This window comes from Notolabrus celidotus, chromosome 22 (genome assembly GCF_009762535.1).
Source record: "Notolabrus celidotus isolate fNotCel1 chromosome 22, fNotCel1.pri, whole genome shotgun sequence".
NCBI classification, from domain to species: Eukaryota; Metazoa; Chordata; class Actinopteri; order Labriformes; family Labridae; genus Notolabrus; species Notolabrus celidotus.
Window position 1 is genome coordinate 6,670,928 of NC_048293.1, and position 16,070 is coordinate 6,686,997.

At 40.9% G+C, this 16,070-nt stretch overlaps 1 long non-coding RNA gene across 4 annotated transcripts in view; it reads right to left on the reverse strand.

Moving 5' to 3' along the window:
• Window positions 1–15,403, reverse strand: part of LOC117805928 — a 130,779-nt gene extending 115,376 nt beyond the window's left edge. For all 4 annotated transcript variants that reach the window (XR_004629563.1, XR_004629564.1, XR_004629561.1 and 1 more), the window contains exon 1: window positions 15,065–15,403. This is a non-coding gene — a long non-coding RNA (uncharacterized LOC117805928). The remainder of the gene's footprint in view (window positions 1–15,064) is intronic.
• Between the last annotated feature and the right edge of the window lie 667 nt (window positions 15,404–16,070).

Sequence of the window (16,070 nt, forward strand, 5' to 3'; positions counted from 1 at the left end):
TGCATATGAGAATGTGCGAGTGTGTGAGTGTGCAGTTCATCAGCGTGTAACAGTGTTGAGTTCCACTGAGCTGCCAGGCACAGAAACTCATTTATTCTGCAGCTTCAGTTCAGAGGAGGCCCGAGGCGGCGGTTCCTCCAGGCTGACGCCGCTCTGGCTCACATTTTTACCCCGTTATCAGAGCTCCTCTTTGGGCTGAGCCTGGCGGGAGGCCTGGCTGCCTCGCCGTTCCTCCAGGCGAGACAGATAGCAACCAATCACTGGCACCAAAGAGACTTCCCCACGGCTCTCTAGCAGCAGATTCACATTAGCATATCCAGGTGTGTGTGTCTGTGTGTGTGCTAATCAAAATGCAGTGTGGCTACTTAGTGTGCAATGTGTGTGGGCTTAGCCTCAGCTTAATTCCCGGTCAAACTGTAGTGTTTGATCATATTTTGTTTACTTTTGTCGCCTTTCTCATCTGAGCACCACACACACACATGCCTGCACACACAAACAGACAAAGCTTAATCACAGCAGCCCATGTGTGCACTGCATTCACTGCTCCTTTTCATCTATCTCACAGCTCATGATTTATGTGAAAATTATTTGCAGCTACAAACACACTCACCATTGATGCACGCGCACACACACCAACACACGCAGTCCGTCATTGTATTTATGACAGCGGCACCGCCGTGCCAAGGGGATATTGGACTTTCACTTCAGTTATCAATGTTTCCGTTTTGATTGATGACCTTTATTGTAATTATTTATTGAAAGGCAGGAACGGGATAATTAGAAAAGGTCTGGAGGGGAGGAAAGTGCTGATCCAGTGGGAATTCTGAGGAGGAAACCGGAACGCTGAAGGTGATAAAGTTCACGGATCTCCTCAGAATTCCGTGTCAGCGAACTGGGAGAGGAGGGGGAGATCTGCAGGAGGAATCAATGATCAGAGCTAATGGCATACTAATGATCTAACTACTCATCCATACAGCGCAGACAGAGAGAGGGAGGGAGCAAGAGGCAGAGAGAGAGAAAGAGAGGAGGAAAGGAGGAACGTTTGCTAGAGCACAATGCTGGAATAAGGAAGAAACAAGAGGGCATAAATTTACCACTTCAAAAAAATAACAGTCCATGGTCTGGAGAAAAAATCCAGCAGAGGAAAAAACTCTGTAGAATTTCAAATCATCAAATTCTAAATGCAAGCAGAGGCTGAGCATATTTGTTCGATTACTGCCAGAAACTGTCACCACTTCAAGAGTGGATTTCCACAGCTGAACAGTGGGCTTCATAAAACTCCAACACATGTGCAGAGTAATGAAAGACTCCCCCACTGCAGCGTCCATCCACTCATCCTCCTCACTGCACCATCAGTCCCAACACTCGGCCGAGAACATCTCTTAAAGCAGCAGAGGGCTCATCAAACACAACAGAAATCCTTCAGACAGTTAAAATGTGACAATGCTGCTTCAAAAACTGTTAAAACTCACACATCTGGCTGAGTGATGGATCACCTGTTTGTTCTCCTTGTGGTCGATGTGTGTTTGACTGTCACTTGATTGCTACTAGGCCTCTTATTGACAAAGGGACATCCATCATGGCTAATTAACTCTTTGACTGAACATTGAAGGATGAGCTTCAACATGAGGAAAAATGGCTACTTTTCACCATGAAGCAACTAAGTACTTAAAAGGGTGCTTTGGGTTTCTTTTTTCATGTTTTTCTTCTGTTCTCTGACTTCAATTTGTCAATAAAAACAAACAAGGATAAATAGAAACTCCATTATTTCTGATTCCAAAGGGAGGAACAGGACTCTGTTGTACTTGCAATTGGAAGTGCAAGCAGTGGACTGATGAACCCAGGTTGTCACTGGTGCAGTTGTTGCAACTTAAACTACATGTGTGAAGAAGATAAAGGATGAGGTTTGATTTAAACCACAGACCAAAACAAAACTTCTGTCGGCTGCCAGGTGTAGCATCCTGCCCACGGTCTGTAGGGGGATGGGCTGCTACAAACAGCTGAAATGGATGAGTGGATAGGATGTAGTGTGCTGTCGTGATCTGAATTATTTCTTTGTTTGCTCTCCAGTTTTTGCAGTGAACAAAAATGGGGATTTTTTTTTTTTTACATCATGCAACTTCAGATACTTTTGAAAATCCAGCTGTAAGCTGGGTTTCTTTACTCTCCAGATCTAGTCTTAAGTGTTGACATTAGCCCTGAGTAATGTGCATTTCTCCATTTCTAACTTCACACCTGGTACTTCCCACAGACTGATTTACTTCTCACCAAATGACATTTCAAATTTAAGAAAATTTGGATGTGACCCACGAACGATGAATCAAACAGCCGCCACATGAATCAGGCCCCTGGCCTTTGACCATGTATTTCATCCTGCACCAGAGTAAACAGAAGCCTAATAGAGTCTAAATGAAGTCTACCCTGTGGCAATAAAGTGGTTCATTTACTCAATCTACAGGGAAACCACAGTTTTGATGATTCTCTTATTGCTTTCATAATGAAAAAGTCTTGCTTCATGCTGTTTTATGCAATAGCACATATTATTTTTTAATAATATGATCGCACAGGCACAAAACAGTTGTGGAACCAGTAAATTAAAACAACATTTGAGCCCCTCCTCTTGTCATTATATTCTATATAAACAAAAAGGATATGGTGAATTATAACATTCCACTGAAACATACTTATCTCCTCCTGTGGAGTGGGTAGAGGAGATAAGGTGAAGACTGCAGGTGACAAAAACTACAAAAAGATGAATTATGGCAAATAATGCAGACGAAGACAGCCTGCTGCAGATACTCCTCTTTTTTGTGTGTGTGAATTCCTACCTCCTGCAGCTATCCTTCCTTTCTCCTAAACAACTTTTTTTCAGATCTTTTTTTCTCCAGCTTTTATCTGACTCTCTGTTGAGGAAAGGCGTGTGTGGCTGCTTCAGTAACGTGACATTTAGACAATTTCACAAGGCGTAGCAGCAGGATACAGCCTCCACTGTACATGAATGTGTGGAAATTCACCTCTGTGGAAGTGTGCGTTTTCCTTTTTTTGTTTATTCATACGTGTGCCTTAAAAATTGGGTTGACAATCTGCCTGCACCTCACAAAATAGAGGTGTAGGCTCAGCTTTAGGTGCACGCACACACACACAGGCAGACACACATGCTGTTTCTGCGTCTGGCAGACAAGCTGCAGCCTTTTGATGTTTGTGTTTTTGGTGATCTTCCATAGTCACAAGGCTGCGCGGGAGGCCTCAGATGCTCTTGAAACAGAGCGTTTCTCTTTGAAAACTCACAGGAGCCAACTGTGTTCGCAGACCAACAGCCATTATCTCATTGCAGTGATATCACTGCTCCTTTCCTGCTCCTTCTTCCATCTTACTCCTGCAATTCATCCTGTTTCTGTCTGTCTGTGTCTACTTCTCTCCCTTTAAATACATCATCAGAACCGTCTGGCTGTGAACCTTGAGCAGTGCGAGGCAGACGGTCACAGTGAATTGCTGACATGAGTCACATCTGAAAACAATGCAGCATTCCTGTTTCTATTCACAAGGCTTTCAATAACTCCTGCACTGAGTTATTTCTAAGCAGTAAGAATACACGCATGAGATCCAGAGCAGAGACGGAAAGACTCACACAGAGATATGCATGAAAACAACCCCCATGCAGGTGTTTATGTTTCTGTGCTGAGAGGATGTGAAGTGGAGAGAAGCTGAGCAGATTCAGAAATGTATCGATGGAGAAAAAGAAGCGATGGAGGGAAATTAAGATGGAGAGACAGGACTAAAGAGGGCACCTTAACATCGTTGAGAAGAGGGAGACCTCAAGGAGGTACAAATTGAGAGGAAAAGAGTGTGTACAAGTGTGAGAGGGGAACCCAAGTGTGCAAAAGCAAAGTGTTCGCACCTCAATCAGTGAAAGTTCAGATGGAGGGTGACAGAGAGTGTAGCAAAGGGGCGGATGAAGAGAGCGCTTTAAAGAGGAGGCCGGAAATTAGATGAATCAATGGAGGCGTCCCTCAGGGTGTTTTTCATCTTTTGGGGCCAGAACTATTCCATTACTTCTTGTCCTCAATCACAGATTTCGCATCAAAAGCTGAGCGTCCTTAAAAAAACCCACAGTGGTTGAATTTAATTTCTCAATCTCCAAATTGATTTAGTGGAACCTACCGGAGGCTACAGGCTGACCTCTGAATTTAGCTTATTGTGCTTCTGCTGTGCGCCGTCAAACAGACGGGATTTCAGATCAGCGCAGTTATGACCTGACTACACTAAGATGATAAGATGATTAAATATCTAATTCACTTTAGATCATTAACTTTAATCTGCTTATACTTAGGAGGCAGAAGAGCCAGCAGGGGGGAGGAGAGGGAGGGGGGATGGGACGGGATGGGAGGGTGGAGCTCTGAGCCCTGGCTTCCATCATTCAATAGCCATTATGGGGTCGGTCTAATCTTCTCCGTCCATCTGACAAAGTGCAGAAACTGAAACGTACTAATAAACTGTTACAGGGCGGATGAATGTATGCTACAGTTTTTCCTCCCCATCCACTAAAATGTGATCAGGATTACATCAACCAACTTACTTTAAAAAAAGGCTGACTTAAACCTCTTATCATAACATCTTAAAAGGTGCACACCAGTGTCTTGGCATGTTTCAGCCTATAACTCTAAATCAAGTATTTAACCGGTAACTATTTCCTCAAGTGTGCAGAGAATTTTAAGCTTGATGAATGTTAGTTTACTTTTCAAGCTGCATTTGTTCCAATCGCTTCATAAAACTCGGTTTGCTGAAGCTTGAAAATTGCTGATGGATGAGACGTCGCTCTGAACATTTAGTCACTTCCACCACTTCTTCAAAATGACTCTGAGACAACTGAGTTGAAGAGATATAATCAGACATTTTTAATTTTGGGATGCTTTTTTGCTGATGAAGCTCAGACTTCTAAAGCATGAAGGAATAATTTGATGTTAAGAAAAAAATCGATACCACTCTCAAGGCTGTGTGTTAAATATAAAGCCTCATCCATTCGTGAAGTTTTTTCCTGCATAAATAAGTGTGAGGTGGCGACCTATGTTGATTTCTGGTACTGCCCATTGCTTACTTGGCCTATGTCAGCATCAACAGGTGTTTTCATGAGACACACATTCTCTAAGGACAACACTTGCTCAATTTGTCACTTTTATAGTTATATTTTTGCACACTTTAGCCTTTAATGCGTAGGACAGCTGAAGAGAGACAGGAAATACGGGAAGCAGAGAGTGCAGCAAATGGTCGAGGCCGGGAGTCCAACCTGCCAAAGCCGCAAAGAGGACTAGGCTGAATTTGTTACTTTCATCTGCAACCACAGTATTATGCTGATGTAGTGGTGCATGGTGCTGTTTCCTAATAAGTGCAATGCATCAGATAAAACGCTGCTGAAGATGAAAAAGTGAAAACTGTCTCGACTCTTCTGATATTTTCTTCACTTTCCATGTTGACTTTTTTTCCGAACCAGAGGTTTTAAAAACAGACCAGCTTGATAGAAGATCCGTGCTACAGTCGATGACTGAGTGTACACCTTGAGTGTAGTGAGAACGCTTGTGTGAGTGAGCAGTGAAGCTGTTTGCAGCTATGACACACGCGAGCGCTAGTGTTTATGAAACGGTGATGCTGTAGCAGCAATTAACAAGATGACAAGAACCAATGACACAACTTCAATATCACAGGAAAATGATGTGAAAGTTTGTGACATGATCTCATTGGCAACATGATCTCTTCAGACAGTATTGTGACTGGCCCAAGTGGACCAGTGAAACATGCAATCAGTTAGAAAGTTGAGCCTTGATGTTATTCAGAAGCTCAGACATGCATAAGTATAAAAATGATTGACAAGCAGTGACTGGGGCCGAGAGCAAGAGAGTTCATAATACTAGTAAGCTAATCAGCTGCAGTCAGGTCATGTTAACAGTTTGACATATCAATAACTGTATTCAAGAGCTGGGGGTGATATTGAAAAAGGCAAAAGTTTATGGTGCATCGACAAAAAAAAAAGTTTCCAACTGTATTAAAATATAGAAAGTGAAGCTCTCTAGTATGTGTAAATCTGATAATTCAGAATTCTGTCAGGCAGTGGTTCCCAAAGCGTGGGGCCGGAACCTCCGGGGGGGTCGCGTGATGCCTTTTGAAAGATCAATACACATTTAGAATGATCTGGAATTGCATATTGTATCCACTGTTGTAAAAATAAATACAAAACTTTTAGATAAAACAAATGAAAATAAAAAAACATCATCAATTGTCTTCTTTACTTTTTTGCCACATGACCCCTGAGGTAATTTCACCTACTAGTTCTTAAGGATGGGCAATGATTTTCGAATATTCGTTCAGTTTGTAAAACATGAAGAGTTAGTTCTAATATTTTCTCATTCTAAAAGTATAATTTTCATCGTTTTTACAGGTGACTGGTTGTAATACGGTATTCCTGCCAGACGGTGACTACAGAGCCTCTTAAAGCTGTTTGCTAACCGCATTAGCAAACAGAAGAAGAAGAATGCTAACTGCATTAAGTAGCAAAAGAAGAAGAAAACATTTGGGACAGTCGCAGCGATTTTTTCCGAATCTCTCTGAATGGGTGTGTGAGTGTGTGGGGGGGTGATTATTTGAATAATCGTTAAATAGATGCCAATGAGTATCGAATAGTATTTTGGCTTGAAATGCCCATCCCTAGTAGTTCTTGCATGTAGCTTTGAGTAACATTTAACGGCATCAGGACAATGGGGGTCTCCAATATCTGGCACTGTTATTTCAGGGGATGCGGTTTAAAAAGTTTGGAAAAACCTGCTGTAAGGCAACTTCTCTGTGTAACCAGCATCATCAGACCACCATGTGTAGGATGACACTTTAAATCTTCTACAATGTTAAATTCGGCATTTATGCAGGAAGTACTTGACATTAATTAAATGAAATAAGTTTTCCTTTCAATCATTGATAAAAGCATAGCCGTAAAACCCTTCACAATTATGATATCAATACAACTGTAACGTGCAGAGGAACAACATCAAATCTAGTAGTTCTTCTATTACTGACTTTAGATACAATGTCATTTTTTTTTTTAAACAGTAGCTGCTGCAAAAACACAATGCAGAAATGACACACCACCAAGGCAGCAATACTCAAATCTTCTGCTTATCGAGCAAACATCATAAATATTGGAAAGCTATCTTTGTGTCCACAGGCAACTTATGCGTGGCGCACACTGAGCCACTTTGAGGTTTCCCATGTACAGAGACAGGGCGCTGTACAAACACCAGATTTTCTACAGCACTGTTTTGGAAGACCAGCAGAATTTGGGGAGACATGACAGTGGTATCAACTTCTTACCAAACTGTTAATGATGAGTCGACTGTGTTTAACATTATTCTCTTGTTGAACGCTACTAAGATGAAAAGAAAAACCTACAATATTCCTTTTGTCTCTTGTCCTCTCAGCAATGTGTACTTCATTATTGTAAGTTATTTGAGTTTGATTCTCTATCAATGTAACTAAAAAAGAAGTTCGTTAGAGGAAATCTTGCAAATGTCAGATGTCAGAGCTTCAACCAGCCCCCGAAACAACCCATCACCCACTGACAGAATAACCCTCTGCAGAAATGTCTAACTCTATGGATCTTTGCTGAACCTGTGGACATGAGAAATGTGTCTTACTTCAGGCAAGAGAGCAGCTGTATTACTAAATATGTCAAAGTAAGTCTTGCTTTCATGGTTGTGATGAACTCTTCCTACATGGATTAAACTCATTCTCCACTGGCATGAACACTTTGGAAACCCCCCAAAATTAAGGTGCTTCATCTTGGCAGTGATTATTGCTACCCTGAATCCCTGATACGGCAGAGAGGGAGATGTTTGTTTTTATGTCCAGAGAAGACACTTTGGCAGGTCCACTGAATGACTGAAATGGACCTTTGGTTACAATCTACAATCTGCCCATGGAAGAGACACAATGCTGAAGGCTATCTTTGGAATAACACTATATTTGCCAATCAGTCATGCCAATAATGTGTAATTGAGGCTCAGAGGAAACAGCTGAAACAGACGACAGGAGACTCTGAGGTGAAAAACCACCAACAGCCCAGTAATTATTGTCCATTTATTTCAAAGGAGATAAGTGAGCGCCAGAGGATAGTGTGGATTTCTCTCTGTGAGAACTTTATGCCAATGTGGTTTACAAAGACAGAAAGGAAGGGTAAGAGGAGGGATACAGAGAGATAGAGGGGGAGAATAAAGTGGCAGAAGAGAAAAGACAGAGGAAGAAAAAGAGGGAGGACAGAGGGTGGGACAGTGTGAGGTTACGCTGCTTCCATTAGCCGTCCGTTGTCTTCCAAGAACTGGAGCAGCAGCTAGATCAGATTGCACTCCACTCAAACAAAGAGCTTTGGTTATTTGAGTCCTCCGCCATTGTAGCAGCTAAATTTCCCAAGGCAAATGTTGACAGGGAAAATTGATATTGAGTGCAATATTATTCTCAACCGATCACAAGGCATTTCCTTAACCAAAGTTGGGATCCATTGTGTTCTGCATTCACATTAAAGAATATAACGATTGGCCTAAGTCAGAATAAAAGTTATGATTGAGTTTTTTGGTTCTCCAGTCCTCTTGATCACTTTTCCAATCTATTTAAGGTTTTTTTTTTATTGTTTTATCAACAATGTTAAAATATTTTTTGAAGATTGTAGTTTTGCCTCATGCATCATACAATCACACAGCCAGTAATATTGTGTAATGTCACTAGCAGGTGCAGGACCCCAAGCTGATCTGACCACAGAGAACATCTGGTACAACATAGGTTAAAGTTACAGTCAAAATCACAACATAGACCACAAACATGAACACTAGGGAAGCACACATTTAGTTGACTACATGTTGTCTAATTGTCATCACCCACGTGGTCGCCACCAGAATTACTAGTTGGATACAAAAGCTTTTATTATTTTAGGCTCAGGGTGACAGTCATGAGTTGTGTCTAAGCTGTAGCCCAGCCACCCGTCAATAGCCAGAGCTTTGGTGTAGATGTAGCTTAGTGGCAACTGCCATAATGCTAGAATGCTAATGCACTATACAGATGTAAACAAGCATGGTAGCATCTAGTAGCAGTGCTGTTTGGCAGTATTCTATTTAGAAATGGAGATGGGGTTGTACATCCACAGACATGTGGACGTTAACCTGCAAGGAGGGCCAAATTCTAGTAGTGTCGAATAAACCTTGTTTACCCTCAGACTCAGTGATCTTGTGTTTAACCATGTTAAATAAATTGTGCTCAGTTTTGACTGTTTTCTGAGTTTTTTCTTTCCCTTGGACTAGTCAGCTAGTCTGAATTAAAATTTCCATTTAAAGGACTGAGAAATGAGTAGCTTTGGAATACCTCTAACTGACACACATACGAGTAGCTGTGGCCAAATCCACTTCTGTTTCTGCTCCATTGATGGTTTTTCTTCTTATTTCCTACCAGAAGCATCTCAAGAAGAATCTAGCAAATAAAGAGTCAGACAGATACCCAGTACATGCAAAACCTTTTGACTAAAATGTATTGGGGAGATGGGGGAGAGTGTGTCAGACCTAAATCTTCTTATTGGTTCAGAGTCTTTAAGTGTGTGGCGGGCAGAACATCTTTAATTACATTTTTTGTTTCAACAATAATGTTTTACCTGATTTACTTTTTTTCTCACAGATTATTTGAATTCAGTGTTCTTTGTAAGCCATCAGCTTCAGAGCCAGAGTAATCCCCACAAATCAATACATGTTCAGCGGGCAGTGAGCAGCAGACAGTGGTTCTGCGCAGCATTTTAAATAAACCCTTAATCATTAACAACAGCCCTGCAACATGAGCTAATCCAATTCCCTATAGACCCACGCCCACGGACACAAATCCCTCATGTCAGGAGAGAGGGAATTAAGTGTTTAAACCTGACACACCCATACAAAACATATGTCCTCTCACAGAAAAAAGTTCAAGGGTCAACTTGTCACTAAAAAATAAAAAAGTTGTTGTAGTGAAAAGTACCGTGCACACTTAAAAATTGCACACATGCAGACAGGAATGTGTAAGCAGTGTTAGATGACATGGAGTTGGAGCCTAGAGAATGTTGAGAGGGACCGGTTGTCTATCCATGGCTAAGGGCGAAATTGTTTCTATGGAAACATATAAAGCTGTGGTGTTAGTTGAGTGAAAACTGAAAAGAGACACTTCCTCCTAAAAAGAGGAAGATGTTTAAAGTTTGTGAAGTTTCCACATTGTGCAAAAATCCCTGCAGGAAGTGGGAATGCTTAACCAATCGTTAATTTTCAATGTCAATCAAATTTGGTACTCCATCTCCAAATCCTGGTTCAAAGAGATGTGCAGGGACCTGGTTTAAACAACACAATCTGAAGGGCTTTTTTATTTTATGCAGGATGTTGCTTATTGTTTGGTTGGAGGAGTTTCTGTCCATCTGCATTACCATTTATTTTGTGGGGGCTTGGAACGTAGACTGTATAAAAAATGGACGTAGTCTCTGTGACAGCACCCACTGGTTAATGAAGAGCTGTGCTGAAGCCGACTGATTGTGATCATCATATTGGAAATGCTGACTCAACCTAACTTTGGGTCAACCTAGACACAGGCAAAGAGGAGGAGCTGAAGTGAGCTGTACGACTCCTCGCAAACAGCTACATTGTATCCACCTGTAAGTGAAATCAATCCCACCCCTAATTATGCAAATCTATGAACTCCAAGTTCCACCGGATCCATGTCCGGTCCATCTCCGATCCATCACAGCACCGGATCTGATAGGTTTCTATTCTAGTCAATGTGTTAACTCCCACTGGATCCACTCCATTGCATTCCGGCTGCGTATCTGATCAGGCAGGTCGGAGCCAACCCCGGTCCAATACAGAAGACTTCAATTTTTGCCGGATGCCAGAGCACGAAGCACACACTTCAACAGATTTAGATAAAGCGGGACACGAAGTCAGGCACCAAAACAAATTAAAACATCCAGTTGATGCTCAGAATAAACACTGTTTTATCCTCAGATTGTTTTTCACTGAACTACAACAACAAACCGTCATGATGAGCAGAGCCAGGTCTGGAGTCAACAGGTCAGAGGATTTCAGAGGACAATAAAGACAGCATGGATGAGGAGAGGGGCTGGATATTCATTAATGCAGTAATTATTACGGGGAAAACTTCGGTCACATGACTCCAGCTGTTCGGTGGTCCTGCTCCGTGCTGCGTTCTGAAAATGCAACAGTTGGGTGTTGAGGGATGAGAGAGCACGGAGCCGGACCACAGCGGATTTGAGATGGACCGGATATGGATCTGGTGGAAGTCCTGGGTTAGTCTTAATATCTTTAAAATGAAAGAGTTTTTAAAAATCCATCCTCTTGCAGTGGGTTTGAATAAAGGGGTGAGCAACTGAGATAAAGACTGCTGCAAAAACGGGTGTTTATAGGGATTCCTAAACTTTGTTTGTTTTGCACTTTAGCATTGGCTTCAGTTTTTTAGGACCAGAGTTGGATTAAAATGGATAAAAGTCTACACGTTCGGGTGGACGCTTGCAAACTGCTGCACTACAAATTGCACAAGTTACCTTAATAGGATGCAGAAATTCTATTCTGCAAATATGAAATCTTTGGTAAGAAAGAAATGCCAACTTTGGTATTAAAAAAAACTATATAGTAAGGTGTATCTATGAAGTCTTCAGGAGTAGATTAAGGTTAGGTTTGTGGTCTGTCATGTACTGGTAGCTAAACTTCACATTTTCAACCTTTTTATCCAGAATAAGTAATCCGAAGAGAGAAGAACAATATCAGAAAAGGAAAAGAGACAATAGCAACCTGCTCTGACAGTCTTGCACATTTGGCGACAGGAAGAAGACCCAACAACATGGTGGGTGTGAATGATGCTGTCGCTGCGGAGGAGGTGTGAACCTACTGTAGAAAATAAGCTCAGCTGAGTTCATGTAAGGTCTGCCTCCTGCATTGTTGTTGGCATCTGGCCGCACTAAACTAATGTTGGAGTCTGATATTTTCTGGTGAAGTCCCAGGGCTTAATAGTGAATAAGTTCCACAGACCTAACAGAAATAATATATTCAACATTATCTGTGCGCTGGCAACATACTGAATGTGTCTCTTGTTTCTTTTCATTTATTTCCCCCCGATATCCAGTTTCTCTTATTTACAGTTGCACATAAGTACTTGTAGTTCTATATAGAGGTTAAAAAGGTTCATGTCATGGTTTCAATAGGAAAAAAGTCAGAAGTGGCTTGAAGCAGGACTAAATTAACATCTAACCTTCATCAAAGTGTTTTTGTTGCATAAGCATACGCATAGGACACAGAGGACACTTTGAGTCAAAGCATCACAAAGTGTCTCCTGCATTGCACAAAAACTCCGCACTGCATGTTTTATAATAACATTTGCTGTGAAGACGACCCTTACAGCAATTACGCTTCCTTCTGAACATCTTCGTCAAAACCGTTTAGAAAAGTGTTAACATCATTTTAAGGTGACACTGTCAGTGTAGCACATTAACATCTTACTGCGCACAAACAAATGCACAAACAGGAATAAACACCTGCCTGCACGCACATTTACATCTGGATGACATAAAGAGAGGCATGTGGATTTGCACAAACTCAAATATAACATAATGTACAAAAACACACAGTCTTTCAAACTACCTCTTCCTTGAACACACACACTCACACACGCTGTGAAACAGTAACAGACTCTGGAATGTAGGAAATAGATGGCGCCCCGTTTTGTTTTTTCTCTACAGTGTGCACTTCCCTCAGGCACATCCAAAGAAAATATTTGTGTCTGAAACACTCGGATCATTCGGGGAATAATTCAATTCAAGCTCCATGATGAAAACAGATTGGTAATTCTTTTGACTTCATTTTCGCCTGTTTATTTACAAAGAACAAATAGATATTCTGATGCATTCAAACAAAAAAAGGAAAGTTGGCTGCCGAGCTGGGCAGAAAAAGTTCTTCTTTTGTTAGTTTAATACCCTATTGCCTTTGTTTTGGTGTGTTTCCCTCTGTGGAATTCGGTCCTGGCCGCTGGCTGAATGAAAAATAAAGAACAAACAGACGCAGCATGTCTGAACATGATGTCTGTGTGTGTGTGTCTCTGTGTGTGTGTGTGCGTGTGTGTGTGCAGGGCGGACATTAGGGCGTGAGAGCAGATTCGGAAAAAGTCAAGCAAATGTCTGGACTAAATGTAAGCAGCATTAATGCACTCTGCTTGAATTGTGTCAACATGAGAACAGCTCTAACTCAGCTCTGACCACCTGTTTATTCTTACATAAAGAGAAACATTTAATTGAGGGCATTTCAGGGGCAGGATACATTTTTCAATATCTCTATTTGTGTTCATGTTTATGCACTTGTTTACTGTTTTCTCCTCTGATAAGCAAATGTGTCTCATATTTGGCTATCACAAGACAAACCTTGTTAATATAATGTACCTATAATACATTACAAGCAGAGAGGAAACAATAAGAGGCACAATATGCACATGTAAGACACTGAGGCAGGACATAATACACAGCTCAAAGCCTCTGGAAACATTATAAAAATATCCATCTGAACAGGATCATTATGCAAAGGCAACAATAAACTGGTTCTGATGATAAACAGACTGTCATATCTCTATACCCGAGCCAGAGGGCAACACACTCTGTGACATCCATCTTCTTTAAGTAACGCAGCTCATAATGACACTGCGCATGGCGGGAGCACAACACACACACACACACACTAACGTATGCTGTCATAAACACACACAAGTTCACACTCACAAACACACAGTTTTAATATTCTGAGTCGCTTTCTCTCTGTCTTACAAACACAGCGAGGGACTCACACTCTCACACACACACTGGCTTTCACAGCAATCTCCCAGTATTTAATACAACTGGGTACTGCCAGGGGCGAGGAAGAAGTCATAATCATGAGTGTGTTTAACAGCAGTGTGACAGGCTGATGCTGCTTCTGAGTAAGTAAGGAACATGTAAATAAGCGGGCTGAATTATTCAGGGCTGAGACCAGCTCACCCATACTGGTCGCCCTCGCCCGCTCAGCTCCAGTCGTGCTGGGATAATCTCAGGAAGGGAAAAAGGAAGGGATGGAGAAAACACCAATGTTTCATGTCAAGGTGCAAACAGTCCAAACTCACACAAAGCTAAGAGAGATTTAGTATTCAATAAATGCAGTCAATTCACATGACATGACTGTGAATTCAATGTCTGGTCAAAGCATATAATAGGGGTGGCAAAAAGCTGAGGTGAGCTCTGTGAAGGTGAGGGACGGAAAGGAAAAACAGTAGGGTTGGGACAGCATGTGGATTAATTAATAAGTTGCATGACAGATATCCACTATTTATTTTGATTCATGTGTCATCTGTTATAATCATTAAGCAGTAATACAAAGCTTTCAGAGCTGCGATCTTAGATGTCACTTTTTTCCTGTTCCTCTCAGTATTATGAAGCAGTTAAAAGCATGTGTTTGAGTTTGAATCTGTTGTTCTAACAAAACTAATAGTGTGATGATGTTAGCTTTATGGCTTATGGAAATTGGTAAGTTGCATTAGTCACTTTAATGGTTGTGTAGGGGCTGGTTTGGTGACAGCATTCGTTAAAGATTAATCCCCCCTCCAAAAGAAAAATATAGTTTTAACATTATCCATTATTAATATTAGTACATTAGTGGTCTGCAACGTCATTGCAGAAAAAATGACTGTATATCATGAGTAACTAATTAAAATGTTGGAGCCTTTCCGTTTACATTGTATTCAAACTATGCATTCAACACACGCACAACAACCACAAACAATAACAGACAAAATCACCACAAAAAGTATCAGTTGACTTAAAAAGCAAAACATAGACTGTAAACAAACACAACTACAGCTAGAGCTGTATGAGTATGGAAAGCAGCGTCATCCTGCGTCATTGCGCAACAGTTGTAAACAACCACAACCAGAAAGTCTCTCGTTAGCCCGAGTGTCAGCACAAGAAGTAATTTATATTCAGCTCGAAATGCAAACTTACCAAAAGTGAAGCTCGTTCAGACGCCTCTCTTCTTTATCGTCCTCGTGATTCTTTGTCACGAAATCCTCCACTACATCCTTGCATCCTAGTTGTTGGACTGGGCCGCAGCTGACGCCAACTCTAACAGCTTTCCCTCACAGGTAAACAGGTACATTGTTCGCTCACAGCTAATTAGAAGATACAGGAGTGCGCTTAGTGTTTGAATTACACCGGACTCAAGACTTGTGGTAACTGCAAGCCTCAAAAGTTGTTGATTCATGTAGGTTGACTTTACATGACGCATGCAGTCACACTGTTGGTAACCAAACAATCAAACTCCAGCTGCAACAGTATACTTCGTTCACCACCCACGTAACCGGATTACGTCATGACGTAAAAAGACATTTTTTTTAAAGAATCGGTTACTGAGTGCTGTGTTGTTTTTGTTTGTTTTGGGGTTTTTTTGTGTTTTAAAATACTATTCAAAACAGAAATTCTAAATATTTTCAATTTTTAGTAGCCAAATTGAAGGCGAAGTTAAAAGAGAACACAACATAACATGTGGTGGGCATATTAACAAATGTTTTTAAAATTATTTTAATCCAAAATCTAAATTATTTACAAAAAAAGCAGTCAATGAATAAAGCATTTACATAGCCCATACCCATACCACACATTTGTTGTTTACATTTTTTAAATAAAATATTATGAATCAATAACTTGTGTTTCTATTCTCATTGGGTTCTTATAAGGTCCCACAAAAAAAGTGATCTGAAACATGTGCACAAAGACAAGGGATTTGGATTCAGTTCCTTTTTCAAGACGCTTACTGCAGCAAATGTCTCACACTCCACCAAAGATTTAAAAGACTTTTAATACATCATCAAAATTCTTGTGAATCATACATGAAGAGCATGTGAGCTGAAACTCATGGCTTCATTAAGGATTTATTTGTCAGTAATTCAAGCTTTATAGATCAGCTGCAACATATTAATAACAACAACTTTCAGGTTGCCAGAGTGCAGAA